The sequence below is a fragment of the Anas platyrhynchos genome, chromosome 1, assembly GCF_047663525.1.
Source record: "Anas platyrhynchos isolate ZD024472 breed Pekin duck chromosome 1, IASCAAS_PekinDuck_T2T, whole genome shotgun sequence".
NCBI classification, from domain to species: domain Eukaryota; kingdom Metazoa; phylum Chordata; class Aves; order Anseriformes; family Anatidae; genus Anas; species Anas platyrhynchos.
This window is the reverse complement of record NC_092587.1, coordinates 50,284,478-50,307,221: the sequence shown is the minus strand read 5'-3', so window position 1 is coordinate 50,307,221 and position 22,744 is coordinate 50,284,478. Positions and strand designations below refer to the sequence as shown.

General features: G+C 36.4%; 1 protein-coding gene across 1 annotated transcript in view; it reads right to left on the bottom strand.

The window, feature by feature from the left end:
* MGAT4C (MGAT4 family member C) overlaps positions 1 to 22,744 on the bottom strand; it is a 375,955-nt gene that overhangs the window by 140,126 nt on the left and 213,085 nt on the right. The gene's annotated exons all lie outside the window — the stretch shown is intronic.

Genomic DNA, 22,744 nt, shown 5'->3' with positions numbered 1-22,744 from the left:
ATGCTACCAAATATATGATGTCCTAAATATAGTGGCACTAAGTCTTTTTGCTGTTTTACTAGCAATATCCAAAATCAAATGAACTTTAAAATAGTATATTTTTATCTCTCAGCTTTAAGTAACAGAAAACCCTCTTGCTCTCTGGAAAAATGAAATAATCTTATCTAGGAAGAATCTTATCACTTGTTACATGTTGATCTTTTGATCTACATCAACTTTATTTTTTTTTTTTTGTCTATGGAAACTAATTGTCCATTTTAATAGATAGGAATCTGATTCAGTATTTATTTATAGTAAATTACACTTCACATTAGCTTATTTATGGTCTGATATCTTTCATAATATATATATATATGTATTCATTCTACTCAGTTTGTTCTCTTGTGGAAAGAAAGAACGAAAGAAAGAACGAAAGAAAGAACGAAAGAAAGAACGAAAGAACGAAAGAGAGAAAGAAAGAAAGAAAGAAAGAAAGAAAGAAAGAAAGAAAGAAAGAAAGAAAGAAAGAAAGAAGGAAGGAAGGAAGGAAGGAAGGAAGGAAGGAAGGAAGGAAGGAAGGAAGGAAGGAAGGAAGGAAGGAAGGAAGGAAGGAAGGAAGGAAGGAAGGAAGGAAGGAAGGAAGGAAGGAAAGAAAGAAAGAAAGAAAGAAAGAAAGAAAGAAAGAAAGAAAGAAAGAAAGAAAGAAAGAAAGAAAGAAAGAAAGAAAGAAAGAAAGAAAGAAAGAAAAGAAAGAAACCAAGCCAAAAAAATCAGGAGAACAAAATATAATCAGACATGGTTTTAGCTTAATATGTAAGATGTGAAGCATAAAATTTCTAGAATAAAATTGATAAACAGCTCTGCCATGGCCTTGTGGTTCTTTCACAAAGTTATAGAGACTCAGAAGATTAAATACTGGGAACTTAATAAACAGAGTTCTGTGTGGGGATCTGTAGGCTAACCTATTAGTCAAAACATACTTTAGGCCAAAATGAAAGACTCTGTTCATTTATTTCTCAGAAAACATAGGAGTTCAGATGGAAATGTATATATATAAAAGGATTCATTGTTATGCAAAGTGACAGAAAACTGAATTACAGATCGGAAAATATGAATTTGGACAATGGGAATGCCAGCTTTGTTTTTGTATGATTAATGATGAAGGTAAGATATAGTAATTGCTGAAAAGATATGAGTAACAAGTAAAATAATTATCAATGAGATAAAATATGCTAAGATGTGCAAGTTAGAATCCCCTGAAAATTTTGTGGTGTAAATGACCCAAACCAAACAGACACATTGTTGACAAAATCTGATTATGTGGTCTGATTTGGATGGAAAAAAGTACACCAATTTCAATATCTAGTTAATTAGATTTCAATAATCTTACCATGATAAATTAAACTTCTACATGTCTTTTATTCTTACATAGACTACACTTTATTCCTAGAATGTATTACTTATAGGTGGCCTGGTATATAGTTTTCAATGGTAGAATGCCATATTCTTACAAAGTCTTCAGCGTACATAAAATATGCTATCTATGGTGATAATACAGAGCTTATTTATATTTTTATATAAATTATTATATAAATAATATTATTATATTATATTATATTATATTATATTATATTATATTATATTATATTATATCATATCATATCATATCATATTATATTATATTATATTAATTATATTTTGTGAACTAAGCAGCTACTTATAAATATAGTAGAAAAGTATCATAGAATGCATAATGCAAATGCTCGTTTAGAATTTTAATGGAGAACACTTGGTAGATGGCTAGTAAATTTTGAAACATTCTTTAGGAAAAAAAAGTCTATGTTCTGTAGAAAAAAAAAAAATATATATATATATATATATATATATATAAAGAGAGATAATGTGTTGAAAGTGGATGACATGAAGAGTACTGATAAATTATCACTTTACATATGGTCTTTGTCTTAAGAACAAAAACTATCTATCAACCGTGTCTTAGCAGCATTGATGACTATAGAGATGCTGGATGAGGAAAGATAACAGCTGCGGAGAACAGAGCAGGTTCATGATCCTAACCAAGTTACATTGTTTTTCACACTTTGACTTGCTGTAACACACTGGTTATGACCAGTTTTACATTAGTATTATTGATATTACTAACAGTAAAAATATTATAGGATTTAAATCATACAGTTTCCATGTGTAGTTGTAACAAGCCAATTCAACAAACAAAAAGCAAGCAAGCAAACAAAAACAAACAAACAAAAAATAACAAAAACAACAAAAACTTTGATTTCAATGAAAAGTAATTTATATAAAATACACATATTAAACGTGTTACAAAAGATCATGGGAAGGTTAAAATGTGCATGAATGTGTGTTAAATTCAGGAATGCAAAATTTATATATTCTTATCATTGTGCCATGAATTGTTTTCTAAATAGACTGACTTGTTAACTCTTATGATTGGCACAGATAATGGATGTACTATCACTGGTAATATTTTTGGCATCTTAATTTCAAATACAAATCACTTTAAAAACAAACAAACAAACAAGCAAAAAAGCAGAACAAGAGAATGAAAGAGAAGTGGCCAATGATTTTCAGTAAAAAAAAAAGTATAATTTCTTCCTATAACATACCATTAATTGAGGTATAAATAATGCTGAAGAATCTATCAAGAAAGGATATTGTAGTTCTCAAACAAAATGAAAGTCAGGCTTATTAATGCATATTTCCCAAGAGTTAAAATCATTACCACATTTAATTGCTTAACAATTATTTCTGTCATATCAATTTAATGGTTAAAACAATTATTTATATTAGAAAATGTAGTTCTGCGTCAGACAGTAATTTAAAAACACAAGTGGATTTTCGGTCTTGTTTACCCTATACATTATTAATATTGGAATGGCTAGGTCCAAAGATCTGGAGGAAAATTAGAAATCAGTCAGGTGATAAGAAGTTTTAGAGGATGAATGTGCATGCTGAAAACTGTGGCTTTCAGAATCCTATTTTAGAACTGAGTGCCAAGTCAGGTAGAGCTGATAACTATTACATTTAATTTTCTTTTGCATTCTAGCAATATGAGCCACCTGCTCCTAGTATGTCTTTATCCACAAGATGGCAGCTCTGTTTACATGGTCACTAGCTATTGCAATATTCAACTTGAAAGTCATAACAGTTGTTTGTTTGTTTGTTTGTTTGTTTTCATTTTATAGCAGATACACTTTTCTACCTCATGAAGAAATAAAAAACAAGTAATCCCAATTCAAAGTATTAACTACCTACAATGTTAAGGTAAAATTTGCCAAATTTTGCTGATGTTTTGACAGATCAAGTGAAGAATTTTTAACAGCACAAAAACTATTTTTAGAGTTTCAGATGAAATCTCCTTTCACATGTATATGTTTTCAGCTACTACAATCTCTAGGCCTTTCAACCCAGCACAGCCTTTATAAAGTTTAATTTGAAGAGTACAAAATGTTCTACTGATAGTATAGGAAATATTTACATGTATATGCCTAAATGTAAACACTTAGATTTCTTCTAGATATAACTATATGTTTTGTTTAACACCTAAACTAATCAAGAATGTTCTTTTATGTTATTAAAAATATACATTTAGGTTATTAAAATCTAAAAGATAACTTTATTTCTAATGTAAAAGACATTGAGAAGATTACATGTAGGGATTAATCCCATGTACTGAAGAACTAATGTTTGTTTGTGCCTTGTAAAATTAATAAAATACAAAGAAACATAAGCTTAGCTCTTGTCAGGGAGTTTAAATTTTTCAATTATTCTCAGTTTAAGTGGTTAAAAAGATTCTCAGATTTCAGGCAAAGGTATATAAAATATGAAAACCTTTTTCTTGACAATGAAACCCAGTAAAGTAAAATGAAATTTTGATGCAACAATTCATAATTTATCATGGAAATAGTTTTTTCCTGTGGGGTGGCTATCTAAGGGAAATCTGTCTCTGTGTAGTCTTTGTAGTCTTTGCACTCTTCTGGAGTGCTATTTTTGATCCCTCAGAGAAGGATATGCAACTCTGAATTACTATTTTAATTTTTATTTACCATCATCCAAGACCCTTCACACACACCATTATAAATCAGTAGACAGGAGTTGTAGACTGTAACAAATACAAGATACATTGACGAGACTTAACTCAGAGAGAGAGAGAGAGAGAGAGAGCACTTAAATAATGTGGCAGGAGTCCATATGTGAGTGGTTGTCTGGACCAGCTAATGGACAGTAACTTGTTAATGTGTCAGCAAGGCAGTTATTCATGGCTTAGGTGCTCATACTTGCTCTTGTAGCATTTTACATAATGAAAAGCACAATCCTGGGATGTGAAAGGCCTGAGAATTAGAGAACGATTGGTATCCTAGGTCATATCAGTATTGGCTAAATTGAGATATGTAGCAAAAGAGAAGCAGAAACAAAGGATCTAAAAATAAAGGAGATGTGATGGAAGTATAAAGGTAATTAGATGTAGTTTAGACTTCTGTGAAGACACAGAAAGCCATCCACTGCATGACATGGGCATGAACTCAAGTCGGCTATCTCAGAGTAGATGATTCACTACAGATTACAGTCTCAGTGATTTGTTTATTTAGCCACACTGCAAGAGCATAATACTGGTCTTGTAAAAATTTTGTAACAGAAGTGCTCACTTTTCATCAGAGAATGTTAAAATACATAAATTTCATGAAACTTTTCCATTCCATAAAATAAGCTGTGAAAAAAATATTTTGGGAGAAAACAGTTTCAAGTTTTCTGGGAAAATGTCGGGGTGGGCACAATTCTGGTTCAGGCTTTCTTACAATGTATAAATTTAATGTTGTATTCTGGTCTACCATACGAAGGTGTATTTTAACACACTTTTTAAAAATAAGCATTTTTTTATGGATTAAAACTCCATGAGAATGAGACTGGAATGAAAATTTCCAATATCCTCAAAGCAAACAAATAAACAAACAAACAAAAAAAGAAAAATTAACTTTTTGCAACACTGAAGATAAGAATTTTTCAGATAAAGTTTAAGTTCAAGATGATAATTCTCTTTTTCACATGTGATGTCAGCTCTAAATTATGCATGTCTGAGACTTAGGTTTTTACTGCCTAAATTCAGAGATTCCTAAGATAGCTGTGTAGGAAAGGGTGAAACCATGCAAATTGGGCCCCAGAGCTACCAAAAAGAGGAAGTGGAGTGTCTGTCCCATATACATGGTTAAGAGCAATACCACATGTCAATTGAGATATGGAAATATCTTCTACTTCTCTAATGACAACATTACTGAAGTACTTCAGCCAAAACCTCTGCTCACAAGCATCTCCACTTTGACTAACTATAACTTTTCCATAACTGACACCTCCAAAGCATTTCATGGGTTCTAATTCTGGAGCTGGATGGTATTCAGACCATCATGTGGTGCACACAAGCTTTGGAGAACTTGCATTACTGGATCCCAGAAGAAAAAAAAAAAAAAAAGTGGAAGACAAAAACAATAAGAATACAACAAACAAAGTTTCTGACTAAAACAAGGAGCAAATGGTCTTTTTGTATGTCTACAAATCAACCCTTTAGCACCTAGCTTCCATAATTGCAAAGAATTTCTATTCTTTGTTAGTCGATGGTATTTTAATTAACATAGGACTTCTTTACTGACTCAGTAAACCATTGACTAAACAAATGACTTTATTGACTTTAAAGTTTGAAAGTTAAAATGTGTCTAGAAACATAAGAGAAGTTTTATAATCACTTCATACACAGGAGTTAGAATTTATTCTACATTTAAAAAAAAAAAAAAAAAAAACCTTCTGAGTTTTTTATTTAATTTTCTGTATCAAAAATGCAGTCTGTACATGTTTTAGTCCAAGTAGAAAGAGCAAAAATACTGATGCAAGCCATAACTGCCATTCTAAATTTTTTGGCCAAAATAAGGATCACAGGAGTAAAATGAGTGGGAACATCTGCAGGTGAGTTTTTCAATACTAAATGCTAATTTGAACACCTTGATCTGTAAGACAGTTGACCATACTGGAGCATTATTTTTAGACATTATTTCAGTAAAAGGAGATCTGTTAATATTACAACTCAGTTGAAAAAGAGGAATTTTTTGAAGTCTGTGTTTGAAATCTTGACCTTTGAGAACACTTTGCGTGATTACAAGATATGATACAGGCATCCTTCTTTTTAACTTAAATTTTCCACGACTGACCGTGCCAGATGAAAATTTAGAGGGGGTGCTAAAAGTATGCAATATCAATGCCAATTTGTGAGGGACACACCTTATATGAGAAACATATCATGTGAAATATTAGTGACCAAACAGCTGTACAACTCTTCTTCATTTACACAGGTATCAAATTATTCCCAAATGTCATATACTCTTATATTCATATTATTAAACTTATATGACTGTGGTGGTTTTACTCATCTAGGCAACCCAGCTCCACCACAACCACTCTCTTATCTCCCCCTCCTCAAAGGGAAAGGGGGAAAAAGACAATGGAAAATGCTCAAGGGTTGAGATAAGAACAGGGAGGTCTCTCAAAAATTGTCACAGGCAAAGCAAACTAATAGGGAGATGAATGTGACATAACTCATTACTAACAAGCTAGAGCAGTGAGAAACTCAAAACAAGCTAAAAACGCCATCGTCCCATCCACCTTGTTCTGTGTCCTCCCCCTGAGAGGCACAGGGGAATGGGGAAGGGGGGCTGCAGTCTGTCTGTAATACTTTTTCTCCACCACTCCTCCATGGTTATTCTCTGCCCCTGCTCCAGCATGGCATCCCTCTGATGGGATGCTGTCCTTTCTGAACTGATCCTATGTGGGTTTCCCACAGGCAGCGTCTCTTCAAGAACTGCTCCAGTCTGTATCATAGGATCCATTCATCATGAGCAAACTGCTCCAGCACACGTCCCCCATGGGTGGCAGCTCCCCCCAGATCCCCTGTTCCTGCGTGGGCTCCTCTCCATGGGCTGCAGCTCCGGCCTGGGTTCTGTTCCTGTGGGGGCTCTCCATAGGCCGCAGCCTTCTCCAGGCCACATCCACCTGCTCACCTGGGGGCTCCTCCACAGGCTGCAGCAGGAGATCTGCTCCACTGTGGGACCCATGGACTGCAGGGGGACAGCCTGCTCTAATACCTGGAGCACCTCCTGCACCTCCTGCACTAGCCCTGGTGTCTGCAGGGCTGTTTCTCACTCCTCACTCTCTCAGCTCTTGTTGTGCATCAGATTTTTGTTTGTTTGTTTGTTTATAAATATGCTCTCTCAGAGATGCAAACAACATCTCTTATTGTTTGTCAGGTCTGAGAAGCAGTGGGTCCCTTTGGAGCTGGCTGAAACTGGCTGAAAAATCTAAGCTGCTTGAAGACAGCTGAGAAGTCTAACATGGAGCAGCAGCTGGGCTCTGGTCACAGAGGCAATCCCTGCAGTCTCCAACCACCAAAACCTTGCCACATAAACCTAATACAATGGCATGATACATCTATTATATTATAAAATACTGTTAGGGAGAAGTTATAAATAAAATAATTAAAAATATTATCAGTGCAATTTAATATTGTTTAACCAAATTAATTCCAGAGAACAAAATTCTCTGCTATCACAGGTAACATTTTGAATGTTACAACATGATACAACTTGTTTGTACTCTTAAAGAGTTAAATTCTTTAGAATTAATATACAGTAAAGCACATATGCACTGTCATAGACTGAAAATTATATAGAAGACTTTATACAACACTATATCCAATAACACTATTACTTTATTATGAATAGTTTATTAAAATGGTAACATCTTTGTTTTTTAGAATGGTTGCAGTAATTAAAGCTGGTTAACCATTTTCCACAAGATAAAGAGTCAGCTGAATTTTGTGGTGTATTTTCAATTAGCCTAGTAGATTAAATCTGTCTTGGCTTAAATTTGTCTGGATGATTTAAAAGGGTAATGTTATGCTATATACAGGATTCGGTTTTAAATTAACACTCACAAATTTAAGTGTGTATGTGTGAGCCAAGATCCTATCTCCCTTTACAATCAAAGCAGAGTTAATCAATGCAATCATTGGAGCCTAGAAATAAGTTCAATTTAGGTATCTATGGAGAGATACTGTTGTCTAAATAGAGTTGTTTAATAGTATTTGAGATTACAAAGGTATCTGAAACATCTACATGTCAATGTAGCTTATCCTTTCTGAGAAGTGCCTGGTAAAAGCAGTAGTTACAGAAGATCTGTGCCCTCCTTGTCCAAAGTCTACAGGCCGGGTTACCCAAAGCATCACAGATAGCACCTCATTTCTTTAAGGATTAACCCAGATGGAAAAACCCAGCTATATAGGTGCCTGTATTTGATGTTTGCTATTCAATCCATTTGATCCAGGTCCAGAAGTCTCCACTGATCACACAACTTATCTACCATCCTGTACCCTAGACCATCATCTGAAGTAGCAATGAATCTTTTTGCAATTGGTTTAAATCTTCTTTGTTTTCTGAAGTTTAATAGCACCTTTTCAATGTTATTCAGGATTACTAGTTTCTTAGAAGTTGTCTGTTAAAATAAGTACTTAACTTCTTTAGTCCATCCTTACAGAAATCTGTAGAAATTTTGTTCCTTTCACAACATAAAAATCAACATATGTATCCCACTCATCATCCATTCCAAACATGGCATAAAACAAGCATAGAATCATAGGATTATTCATGTTGGGAAAGACCTCTGAGATCATGTAGTCCAACCTTAAACCTAGTACTGACAAGTCCACCACTAAACCATGCTACTAAATTCCAAATCTACACATTTCTTGAAGACCTCCAGGGATAGTGACTCAACCACTTCCTTGGGCAGCTTATTCCAACACCACACAACCCTTTCAGTAAAGAAATTTCTCCTAATATCCAGTCTAAACCTCCCCTGTCACAACCTGAGGTCACTGTACCTTGTCTTATCATTTGGTGCTTGGGAGAAGAGCCCAATCCCCACCTCACTACAAACTCCTTTAAGGTAATTATAAAGTACAGTAAGGTATTCCCTGAGCCTTCTTTTCTCCAAGCTAAACAACCCAATATCCCTCAGCTTCTCTCCATAAAACTTGTTCTCTAGATGCTTCAGCAGCTTCGTTGCCCATCTCTGGAGACACTCCAGCACTTCAATGTCCTTCTTGTAGTGAGGGGCCCAAAACTGAACAGAGTACTTGAGGTGCAGCCTCACCATAGATGAGTGTAGAGGGACAATCTCTTCCCTGGTCCTGCTGGCCACACTATCTCTGATACAAGCCAGGATGCTGTTGGCCTTCTTGGCCACCTGAGCAAACTGCTGGCACATATTCAGCTGCCTATTGACCAATACCCCCAGGTCCCTTTCCCCCAGGTAGCTTTCTAAGCATTCTAAGCTTCCCCAGCCTGTAGCATTGCATGGGATTATTGTGCCCCAAGTGCAGGACCCAGCACTTGGCACTGTTGAACTTCATAGAGTTGTCCTTGACCCATTGGTCCAGCCTATACAGATCCCTCTGCAGAGCCCTCCTACCCTTGAGAAGATCAACAATCACGCCTAACGTGGTGTCATCTGCAAACTTACTGAGAGTGCACTTGATCTCCTTGTCCAGATCATTGATAATGATATTGAAGAGAACTGGCCCCAGTACTGAGCCCTGGGAGGCACCACTAGTTACTGGGCTCCAACTGGATTGAACTCTATTCATCACCACTCTTTGGGCCCATCCACCCAGCCAAGTTTTAATCCAGTGAAATGTACACCCATCCAAGCCTTGAGCAGCCAACTTCTGCAGAATGCTGTGTGAAATGGTGTAAAAAACCTTACTGAAGGGGGCCTTTCTTGCCCCTTCAGCCCTTCCAGCACCACATTTGCTAGCTGGCAGTTGACTGGAACCTCCTGTCATAGTTAGGACTGCTGATAAATAATGGAAAGAGACTTGGTGAGCACTTCCACAAGCTCCCCCTATATCCTCAGATGGATCACACCTGGCCCCATAGACTTTCATACTTCTAAGTGGACTAGCAGGTAGATAGCCATTTCCTTGTGGATTATGAGGGCTTCATGCTGCTCCCCATCCCCATCTACCAATGCAGGGGGCTAAGTACCTGGAGTGGTCTTGCTGCTAAAAACTGAGGTAAAAAGGCAGAAGTACCTCAGTCTTTTCCTCATCTTTTGTTATATTTCTCTGCACATCCAATAAAGGATGGAGATTCTCTTTTGTCCTCCTTTTCTTGTTTATGTATTTATAAAAGCACACACATATATATATATGTTACCGTTTTTAACAAGCAACAGACAGATTAAGCTCAAATTGGGCTGTCGCCCAATGCAATTATGTGATGAACCTTGACTAAGTAAGTAAGCCTAAAACTTATTTCTAGGGACAACAGCTTTTTTTTTATTATTATTCTTTTCTTTTCTCTTTTCTTTTCTTTTCTTTTCTTTTCTTTTCTTTTCTTTTCTTTTCTTTTCTTTTCTTTTCTTTTCTTTTCTTTTCTTTTCTTTTCTTTTCTTTTCTTTTCTTTTCTTTTCTTTTCTTTTCTTTTTTCTTTTCTTTTCTTTTCTTTTCTTTTCTTTTCTTTTCTTTTCTTTTCTTTTCTTTTCTTTTCTTTTCTCTTCTTCTTTTCTTTTCTTTTCTTTTCTTTTCTTTTCTTTTCTTTTCTTTTCTTTTCTTTTCTTTTCTTTTCTTTTCTTTTCTTTTCTTTTCTTTTCTTTTCTTTTCTTTTCTCTTCTCTTCTCTTCTCTTCTCTTCTCTTCTTTTCTCTTCTTCTCTCTTCTTCTCTCTTCTTCTCTCTTCTTCTCTCTTCTTCTCTCTTCTTCTCTCTTCTTCTCTCTTCTTCTCTCTTCTTCTCTCTTCTTCTCTCTTCTTTTCTTTTCTTTTCTTTTCTTTTCTTTTCTTTTCTTTTCTTTTCTTTTCTTTTCTTTTCTTTTCTTTTCTTTTCTTTTCTTTTCTTTTCTTTTCTTTTCTTTTCTTTTCTTTTCTTTTCTTTTCTTTTCTTTTCTCTCTTGTTCTGAAAATAAGAAATTTAAATATGGACCACCTACATCACACTGTCAGAAAAAGAGTCCAGGGAGCCCAGCTCTTACAGACAATGGGACTGTATACTCCAGTCCCTGTAAGGACTTGTACTAGGAAAGTACACATCAGCATTACTTTTTTTAATTTCTTGAAAATGCAGTATTTTTTGTTAACTCAACAGAATAAAACACTTCATTTGGAAGACTGGTAGAGGGAATGAAAGAGATCACAGAATCACACACAGAATCACAGAATTTCTAGGTTGGAAGAGACCTCAAGATCATCGAGTCCAACCTCTGACCTAACACTAACAGTCCCCACTAAACCATATCCCTAAGCTCTACATCTAAATGTCTTTTAAAGACCTCCAGGGATGGTGACTCCACCACTTCCCTGGGCAGCCTGTTCCAGTGTCTAACAACCCATTCGGTGAAGTTCTTCCTAAGATCCAACCTAAAACTCCCCTGGTGCAACTTAAGCCCATTCCCCCTCGTCCTGTCACCAGGCACGTGGGAGAACAGACCAACCCCCACCTCACTACAGCCTCCTGTAAGGTATCTGTAAAGAGCAATAAGGTCGCCCCTGAGCCTCCTCTTCTCCAGGCCGAATAAGTCCAGCTCCCTCAGCCGCTCCTCATAGGACTTGTTCTCCAGGCCCCTCACCAGCTTTGTCGCCCTTCTCTGGACCCACTCAAGCACCTCGATGTCCTTTTTCTTGTAGCGAGGGGCCCAAAACTGAACACAGTACTCGAGGTGCGGCCTCACCAGAGCCGAGTACAGGGGGACGATCACCTCCCTAGCCCTGCTGGTCACACTGTTTCTGATACAAGCCAGGATGCTGTTGGCCTTCTTGGCCACCTGAGCACACTGCTGGCTCATATTCAGCCGACTATCAACCATCACTCCCAGGTCCTTCTCTGCCTGGCAGCTCTCCAACCACTCATCTCCCAGCCTGTAGCTCTGCTTGGGGTTATTGTGCCCCAGGTGCAGGACCCGGCACTTGGCCTTGTTGAACTTCATGCAGTTGACCTCAGCCCATCAATGCAGCCTATCCAGATCCTCCTGCAGAGCTTTCCTATCCTCAAGCAGATCGACACATGCACCTAACTTGGTGTCATCTGCAAACTTACTGAGGGTGCACTCAATGCCCTCGTCCAGATCATTGATGAAGATATTAAAGAGGACCGGCCCCAGCACCGAGCCCTGGGGATGAACATCACCATATTTTTTTTATACTGTCTGGATCTGTTATTTTATGTACTACTATCCTATATGACATCTAACTTAAAAGTCATTTTAAAAAATCCTGTGTAAAGAATATGTATTATTTCTTTCCATTTGTGATACATCCTTGAAGACTAAACTGTAAACTAAATAATCCCGGTCATTGTATTTCTAGCAAATGTCAGTGTAAATCTAGATCTTCATATGGAGCATATAGATCTTCAATATGAAGCACAGAAAGAATGCTAATCAATAAAAACACTTATTATCTCTATATTACTTAAGATACACCAAGGAAGATTAAAAGGAAAAAAAAATAATAAATGCATGTGGTTATTTGCATCAGCAGAATTGTGACAGTACATGGGCTTTCTGAGGTGGGACTTGTACATAATGTGTTTACTTTTCAGCTGTAACAGTTTGAGATTGTGATATATCTCTTTTTAGATTTTGTGAAACAAATACATAAATATATATGTATTAGAGATATTAGGACATCTAGACTAACATGTTTGTTGGTTCATTTTGCATGAAATTAAAAATCTATACTTTCAGAAGAATAATCTATGACAAATTCCTACATAATAGAATAGGAGCTGCATCCTATGCTAGACCTTTGCCAGGGGTATTTCTCTCACATTACTCATTTCATGTCACTCATATCACATTACTTAAGTCATATCAATATTTATTTATTTATTTATTTATTTATTTATTTATTTATTTATTTATTGTATCTTAGTACCTATTAGTACAATATCACATTCCAGTCATAAATTTTTAAGACTTGATTTGGGTCTATGGAATTCCATAATCAACTAATTTGAACCTATTTATTTTGCGTTCCTCTTACTTGTCATTAATTTTGTGAAATAATTTATTTTGCTTGTTTCTTTAAAGCATTTCTTTCTTAGACACACACACAATATATGTATACGGTCTCTTACTTTTTACAATGCATTTTCTGCTCTTCAGAAAAATATTTTTGGTTAGTTATACCACAGTGACTATACACTTCATTCCTACTTTATTAGCACAATTGAGAAGAAGTTTGAAATAATCTGGGAATAGATTACTGTATTCATATAGACTGCTGAATTCATATGCAAATGTACTTCCAGTCCACACTTTATAGTCCTTTTTACACTATAATGCTAAAATAAGACATAAACTACTTGCATTTTCCTCTTTACCTTGCTTTAACCTGAATAAACTCCCAAATGGATTTTAAAGTCTGCCTTATAACCTTACTTTGGCTTTTTTAATAATAATTAGTTACATTGTTTTATTTTCTGCCTTAATTTAAATTGCAAAACTAAATAAATATTATCTATTCTCCATTTCCTTGTCGAAATTAATGAACTGCATATTCCATTTCATCTGCTTTGGATTAAATTAATAAAGTTTGAATTCCATTTTATCTTTTCTGAAATTAATAATCTGTATGACCTTTGTTAACTTTCTTTAACTTAAAACAGTAATCTTCACATTTCTTTGTATTTTATTTGTCCTGAATTGGTAAACCGAGGAGATTCATCTCATTCAATAAAATTAGCCGAAACCTTAAATATTTATTATTTAAATACAATAATTCTCTATTACAATTTCCTTGCCATTGTTCCTTGGTTTCAGTGAAGATCTAAAACAATAAACTGCTAAGAAAAGCATTATTTTATAACAAGTTATTTGCTTCCTTGTGCATTAGGAAATAGTTTCTTCCTCCTCCGTGCCCCTTTTCCATCCCATATTTCTTTGTGATTTTTAATCATTTAATATTTCATTTGTTTTTTGCCTTTTTTTCCCCCACTAAGATGCACCCTGAGCCTCTATCTACACAGCTGTCCTCTGACATGCTCTCTTTGCACAATCAAATTTGCCATGTAGCTGTAATTCATTCCTGTGGCAATAGGAAAGAAAAAAGTCTATGAATCACCTAAGTCCAACTAAAGTCTTTAAATAGACTTTATATTATCACTGTGCATACAGATGAGTTTTACATTATAGAGTTTCCACAGTTTACTTATATACAGTTGTCAGATCGTCCAATAGAAGACTCCTGGGAATGAATGAATGAATAAATAAATAAATCTGACTAGTATACACTTACAAAGATGATATAAAATATTTCTCTAAAAATAAAATAAAAACCTTCACTATATTTGCATTATTCTTGTATGCAAGACTTTTTTTTTTAATTATTGTTTTTATATATTCATTTAGCATAGAATTAACACAAATAAACTGTATTTATAATAATAAAATTATATAAAATATAAAAATAATAATAAAATGTCATTTGAGGATACACTGAAAACTGCTGGTACATTCTAAGTCTCTACTCAGTGAGACGGTGGAAATGTTTGTGTACTTCATATTTCAGTCCCTCTAAGATGCTATTTGGATCCACTGGCGAAGCACTAGCCCTGAGGTCTCTTTGCCAATCATTTTGTCGGTTGTCACGTAATTTCTGTTTGTAAGATATCCTCAGATATTTAAGAAATGTCATTGCTGTCTTGATAGAAATCTAAGCTGTGATTAAGATTTGCATTTTTGAAATCACATTTTTTCCTAAAATCACTCTTAGACTATATGTCCTAGATGACTCCTGACTAGAGTAGGACAGTAAATTCTACAAGATGAACTGGGATATTGGGAAATACAAATGAGAAGAAAGCCCTAGCAAATGAAGGACTTAATCCTAAATATACTGAAATAATGGAAAAATTTCCAATTATTTTTCCAAGCCAAGCCTCAAGGTGATAAGGAACACATAATCAATAACAGATTGTCAGGTATTATCTTCAAGTTACCTAAGGCCAGATCTCCAGCAGATTTAAACTGGTGCAGCTCTATTTATTTAAATTCAGTATACAATTTAGCACATTGGATGAGACTGTATCAAAAAAAGCATCCACTGCTTACCAAAACATCTCGTAGAAGTGATATGTCCCTGTAGATTAATTAGAGGTCATTTAGAAGAAATATAAAATATGGATAAAATGTTTTAGACTTTGTGATCATTAGAAATATTTTAACAAAATTGCCTTGTTCATTGTTTCTTTTTTACTATTATTATTTTGTATAAAGTAATTTAATCAGGGAGGTATAATATCTGCCTTTAATTACAACACCTATCTAGTCTGAATAATTTAACCACAGAGCATTTTGCCTGCAATGTGTTATAACAGGTCACTGATACTGCCTATGATTCCTTTTCTCTCAAACGTTTTTTTCAAAACCCTCACTCTCCTTCCTTTTTCTGCATGAATTATTCAACAGCTTGAAGCACTAGTTAGAGACACTCATAATATACTAATGATTATGCTTCAAAAGCTTAAAAAGTAAGGATTCCCACATGGTATTTTCCTCCTTTGTATTATGAAACAATACTTTGGACTTGAAACTGCCCATGGTTCAATATCCAAAGAAATGTTCATCAAGATTATATGTGTTCAAGTATGATATTCTTTGGGAATACTGATTCTCCATGACTAATTTTTTTTTTTTTTTTCAGCTGCCTGCAGGAGCCCCATTTCCAAACACATGAGAAAACAGAAATACGCTGTTAGGACTGAGTGCTTGGTGCTGATGCCAACACAGGAAAGTTCCAGCTCTAAGGATCCTTTAAAATTAAAAATACTGTCCCCTGCTGTTTAAGCAGGATGACTGTTTACTCAGAGATGAATGCACATTAGAAGAGATATTACTGCTTAGATAGGGTCTCTCAGCAAAGAGATTAAAATGCTGACATTTTCTGAATAAGTAATACGAAACATTTAAGTTTTTGTTATTGTTGTTTTTTGTTTGGTTTTTTGTTCGTTTTTGACTCTTTGAGTCAAAGTTCAGCTTTTTTGTCACTCAGAATGAAAACATTTTACATATTTGGAAAACAGGAAAATAAGTGGAACATTTTCTTAAAAAAAAAATCTTAGAACATATATGCTGTTTTCCCACAAGCATCAATGTATGCTTTGTGTCTTTCAGACAGACAGCTTGAGATGGTCAGGTGCTGAGAGTGAACATATTCATTTTCCATTGTAAAACTTGATTTTACATCTACTTAGAGCATGTTCATCTTAGTTACATCAAGTCCTCCTTGGTTTGCAGTCTATGTAGCTGCAGGGAAGGCAGATGTTAAAAATTCATGGTGAATTTTCTTTAAGCACAAGCAAAACTCAAGGCAATAGATTTTCTAATAAAAAGAGCTCACTTTTATCTACACAGTTTAAATAATAATAAAAAAAAAGACTCCATCAGTATTTTTTATTCTTAGAAGAAAAAGAGCAAAATTATAGTTTTATCAATGTGATTTTAAGAAACTGCCTAGAAATAATTAATAAGAAGGTCTGTAGAAACTGTCATATGTACATATGATGCCCTTAAATTAATAGACGTTTACATTGCCTACATTGTTTTCCACAAAGAGTGCTGTTCCATTCTATTTGACCTTAATTAGTATAATTGATAGCAGTTTTAGAGCTGCATACCATTTTAATCATGTAGTTACAGCTTTCATGACAGAAGAAAAATGAAATAGCAGCTGGGAGTTATCTATTAATAGTGAGGGAACAGAAAGGTAAAAAGAAAGACTCTTCTCTTCTAGGACTTCAGGGTTTATACAGCGTTAGTAATGAATGACTAATGTATTCTAAGAGGAGCATGCTGATCTCCAAGGATGTAACGAAGGGCAGCAGGAGGTAGGATCAATGTGAGTTAGAAATTTGATATCATTAGGAAATCATATGGCTACACGACTATATAGATAGACCAGAAAAAATGTCAAAGTTTGGGAATATAAACCATGCATATGCATTCATGTTTGAATGGGATTACCTCAGTACGTGTGTTAGCGGTTCAAACTCTGACATACAGAGTACTTTGAAGTTTCCCAGAAAAGTATGCTACCACAGGCCACTTGTTTAGAGTGAGAAGGGCAGAGCAATCAAAATCCATTTGAAAATATTATTTGGAAAACATCTGAAACAAGCCAGGGTCTAAAGGAAAAAGAATAAACAAGAAACTTTTTAAGCTGTGAGAGAAACATACTAAGGTAATCAGTGGATTTTTTTTTCCTTTTTTTTTTTTTTTCCTTTTGTCATTATGACATATTTCAGTCTGTTCTATAGAAAAAAAAAATGTTAACCACGTATCAGAGTTAACACATTAACGTCAATAAAAGTGAGGAAAAGAGCAAAGCTGGGTTTACATACGTTCTATCTCTACAAATGAAAACATATGCACAACTATTGTATTTATCACATAGCTATATAGAAATGGACAATTAAAAAATATCAGATTACTTTTTCCAACAAGTATATCAATTTGGAGTCTTGTATCACTTGCTTTACTTCTAAATATATAAATATTGCATTCTATATTTGCCTCTGTACTGATTTAACTCAGAGTTCCTTAGAAGTAGCTACACATTTGGGAAAATTAAATCTTTTCCACTAGTCAAAGGGTACTAAACAACAAAACCCAGGGCACATATTTTGAAATTAATTCACAGCTCTGACAAAACAGAGAATCCTGATTTCATTACAGTTCTCCCTTCATAATTACATAAATCCTGAAAAGTAATTATTGTTTGTGATTCCTTCTCCTGTGTCTTATAGTGAATGTGGAGTATTATTGCATTTATTCAGTACAAGCTATCTCATATTACACTGCAAATGGTAAAAATGAAAGGAAGGAAGGCAAAACAAACATAGAATCATCATGGAATCATAGAATGGCTTGGGTTGAAAGACCTCAAAGACCATCTAGTTCCAACAACCCTGTCATGTGCAGGGGTGCCACACACTAGATCAGGTTACTCAGGGCCTCATTCAACCTGGTCTTGAACATATCCAGGGGTGGAACATCCACAGCCTTTCTGGGAACCTGTTCCAGTGCCTCATCACCCTATGCATGAAAAATTTCCTCCTAACCTCTAATCTAAATCTCCCCTCTTTTAGTTTAAAACCATTCCCCCTCATCCTGTCATTATCTGATTGAGAAAGAATTGCTCTCCATCTTTTTTAGATGTTCCCTTTAAGTACTGAAAGGCCACAATGAGGTCACCCTGCAGTCTTTTCTTCTTTAGGTTTAACAAGCCCATTTCTCTCAGCCTTTCTTCATAGGAGAGGTGCTCCAGACACTTGATCATCTTTGTGGCCCTCCTCTGGACCTGCTTTAACAGGTCCACATCCTTCATGTGCTGATGGCAATAGAGCATAAAATTTCTGAGATTTCACATTATTCTGATAAATAAAATCATAATTTATGTGGTCAAAAGTTGTTCCTACATAAGTCAATGAGAAATCAGATAATTAAAGTTTTGTTGGTAATACCATGAAATAAAACTCCAATTAATATTTTTTTTAATTTGGTAATTGCTTTAATAATAAAGTATATCACAGTATTTTCTAAGATTACAGTCTCAAATACTTACATAAAAATTATTCCTTTTTTGTTTATTCAATATTAATTATGATAATTAATCTTGTTATTTAGATTATTATACGTACAAATATTGAAGCAGACAAGCCTTCCCAGGCACTCATAGGAGGTGTTCTTGTACTATTCATTTAATTTCAAACATACTGTATAATTGGTTCAATTTATGGGTGAGTTGTGTTTGAGTAAAATAACTTTTTTCATTTTGATTAAATAAACTGCTTCTCCCAAAACAAGAAAATATTTCACGTTTATTTTATAATCTATATGTATTCAGGAAAAGAAATGCAAACCACTGGTGGGACTGATTTACTAACAAGTTTTACACTGTCCTTGACCCACAGAACTTGTAGAACAAAATTATTTTGGCCTTTTGCTTGCATGAAAGATGAACATAAAGCTAGGAATGGAAGTAAGGAAGACAAAAAATTTCAACCTTTTCTCATACTATCCATATTTATCATGAAGAGTCAATTGCATTTAGGTAAAACAATTTCCAGAAGACATCTGCCTATAAGTTACCATGAAAGTTTGAAATCCTGATGCCTATAGTTCTCAATATTGCTAGCAGTGTGTCCAGAAGCAAATCATTGTTTCATGACTGTGGCACAGCAACTGTGTTTCACTGTAAAATCTTATGGGTAGTGAAAGTGAATCTTGATCCCTTGATCACAGAAGAGCATTATGTTTCATACCTCTGTGCCATTAGGAACTAAAAGTGAGACACAAGCTATACATTGACAGCTAGTAATGTAGCACTTTTTTTTTTTTTTTTAATTATTATTATCATTTATTCTATATATGGTCAGAGATACTTTCTTCTATGATCACAAAACAGTGTTTTAACTGAGCTCATCCAAGCCCTAGAGCATCATTACAAACAGTAAGCAAAACTGTGACTCATCTCTGTATGACTAATATTTTTGTCAAGGCCATCTAATCATTTCACCTGACAGCAAATATGGATTTTCAAAAGAATATGGGAAGGAATTTACCCGTGTGCATTTTCATTGGAAAGGGGATCAAAATAAAACTGTAATTTCCTATCTTTGTGATTGGGTGAGTTAGACATATGCTTTAGATACATAGACATATACTTTTAGCAATGCAGGGTAGTGAATCAGGAGAAATACTTCAGAGAAAACGGAGAGTCTATTTGAGACATGGATTAGGATCAGATAAACTGAGCTATGCAAATACCTGCTTCTTTTCCTTTTAAGGCAGTCTATGCAGTCATCTGAGATGCAGACATCCACAGTCAGGTGAGTTGAATTTCATTGTGAATACATGTATATCTTCACAGGGAGGATTCAGAACATGTTGGTCAATAGCTCTATGTCCATGTGGTACTGGTCTATGACCGGTACTTTTCAATATCTTCATCAATGACATAGACAATAGGATTGAATGCACCCTCAGCAAGTTGGCAGATGATACCAAGCTGAGTGGTGCAATCCATATAACAGAAGGAAGAGACCTGGACAAGGTTGAGAAGTGGGCCCATGTGAACCCAGTAAGGTTCAACAAGTTCAAGTGTAAGGAGCTGCACTTGAGTCAGGGTGACCCAGACATGAGTACAGATTGGGTGAAAAATTCACTGAGGGCAGCCCTGCAGAGAAGGACTTGAGGGTTCTGGTAAATAAAAGCTTAACATAAACCAGCAGTGTGCGCTTGCAGTCCAGAAGGCTACCTGCAGACTGGGCTGCATCTACACAAGAGTGGTCAGCAGGTCAAGGGAGGTGATTGTCCCCCTCTACTGGGACCTTGTGAGGCCCCTCTTGGAGTAGTGTGTACAGGTCTGGTGCCCTCAGCACAAGAAGGATGTGGACCTGTTAGAGCAGGTCCAGAGGAGGGCCACAAAGATGATCAAGTGTCTGGAGCACCTCTCTTATGAAGAGAGGCTGAGAGAACTTGGCATGTTCAGCCTGAAGAAGAGAAGGCTCTGGGGAGACCTCATTGCAGCTTTTCAATATTTAAAGGGGGCTTATAAAAAAGATGGAGAACAACTTTTTACTCAGGCAGATAATGACATTACAAGGGGGAATAGTTTTTAGCTAAAAGAGGGGAGATTTAGATTAGGTTTTAGGAGGAAATTCTTCTATCAGAGGGTGGTGAGGCACGGGAACAGGTTCCCAGAAAGGTTGTGGATGCCCCATCCCTGGATATGTTCAAGACCAGGTTGGTTGAGGCCCTGAGCAACCTGATCTAGTGTGTGACATCCCTGCACATGGCAGGGGGATTGAAACTAGATATTCTTTAAGGTCCCTTTCAACCCACGATTCTATGATTCTATGATATCTTAGAGTTACTGTTATTTCTGACAGGAGTTGCAGCAGCTGTTCGTTTTCAAGAAAAAACAGAAAAACAAATTATGTATTCTTACATTATCGATAGGCAGAGTCTGTAACTCATCAGATGTCTGTTGAACAAAATCTCCTTGCTATTGTTTGAACTTCATCATATGTAGTGGGTTTACGTGGCAAGGTTTTGGTAGCAGGGAGCCATAGGGGTGGTTTCTGTGAGAAAGATCTAGAAGCTGCCCCATGTTTGGGAAGGGCCCCATTGTTTTCCAGAGCTGATCCAATAAGCAATGTTGTTTTGCGCCTCTGTGAGAGCATATTTAAGACAGGGAAAAAAACGCTGCGCCACACAGCAGCCGGGAGAGTGAAGGGAGTGAGAAACAGCCTTGCAGGTGCCAAGCTCAGTGTAGAAGGAGGGGGAGAGGTGCTCCAGGCGCCGGAGCAGAAGTCCCCTGCGGCCTGTGGTGAGGACCATGGTGAAGCAGGATGTCCCCCTGCAGCCCATGGAGTACCACGGTGGAGCAGGGTTCCACGCTGCAGCCCGTGGAGGAGACCACAGTGGAGCAGGTGGCCTTGCACCGACGGAGGCTGCCGCCTGTGGAAGACCCCTGCCGGAGCAGATTGCGGGCCGGACCTGTAGCCCGTGGAGAGGAGACCACGCAGGAGCAGGTGATCTGGCAGGAGCTGCTGCCCGTGGGGGAGCCAGGTTGGAGCAGTTTTCTCCTGAGGGATGGACCCCATGGTACGGACCCATATCTGGAGCAGTTCTGGAAGAGCTGCTGCCTGTGGGAAGCCCACACTGGATCAGTTCATCAAAGACTGTATCCCGTGGGTGGGACCCCACAGCACAGGGGATGAGAGTGACAGAGAAGGAGCTGCAGAGAAGAAGTGCTGTAGACTGACCATAACCCCCATTCCCCCGTTTCCCCTGCACCGCTTGGGGGGAGGAGGTGGAAGAGGGTGGAGGGGGGGGAAGGTGCTTTTGGTTTCTTTCCTTTGTTTCTCACTTCTCTAGCTTGTTAGTAATGAGCAATAAATCTTACTATCTATCTTCTTATGCTGAGTCTGTTTTGCCCATTACAATAATTATTGTGTGATTTTCTCATCCTTATCTCAACCCTTGAGCCCTTTTCACATATTTTCTCCCCATTCCTCTTTGAGGAGGGGGAATGAGAGAGCGGCTGTGGTGGAGCTCGGCTGCCCACTCGAGCGGAACCACGACAATATAAGAGATGGAAACAGTTAACTTCAATTATGTTAACTTCTTGTTGGTCTTTGGATATCTTTCTGCCAACCTTGTTCAGCTATATAGAATTTGTCTCTGTGTAGGACTTGAGTTAGGATGAGTTTCCTCATGGGTAGTTATGCTGTTTTATTCCTGACTGCTTCAGGTATTGAATTGTGAAGTGACCGTGCAACAAAATCTACTTAGCATGCATTGGGTTGTAAAGTCATCTGCAAACCCACCAAATGACTCCACTTCTAGCTTCTGGTCAAGAATGGTAGTACCTTATAAAGACAGCAAAATTATGTAAATTGGTATTTGATAACTTACCCAGGAATATGCACAAAACACTTTTTTCTTAAACAGGGAAGGTTATATTTTAGATATGAAAATCTTGGACATAAACTACTTAGGGGTTTCCAGAATGTCTTCATGACTTAATGCACTGAAGCCTTGGAACACAGGTTGATTTTTGGCTTTTGAGTACAAAATGGGATGATTCATGCCCCAGGCTTCAGGTATGAGCTCTTTTATTGTAATAGTGGTT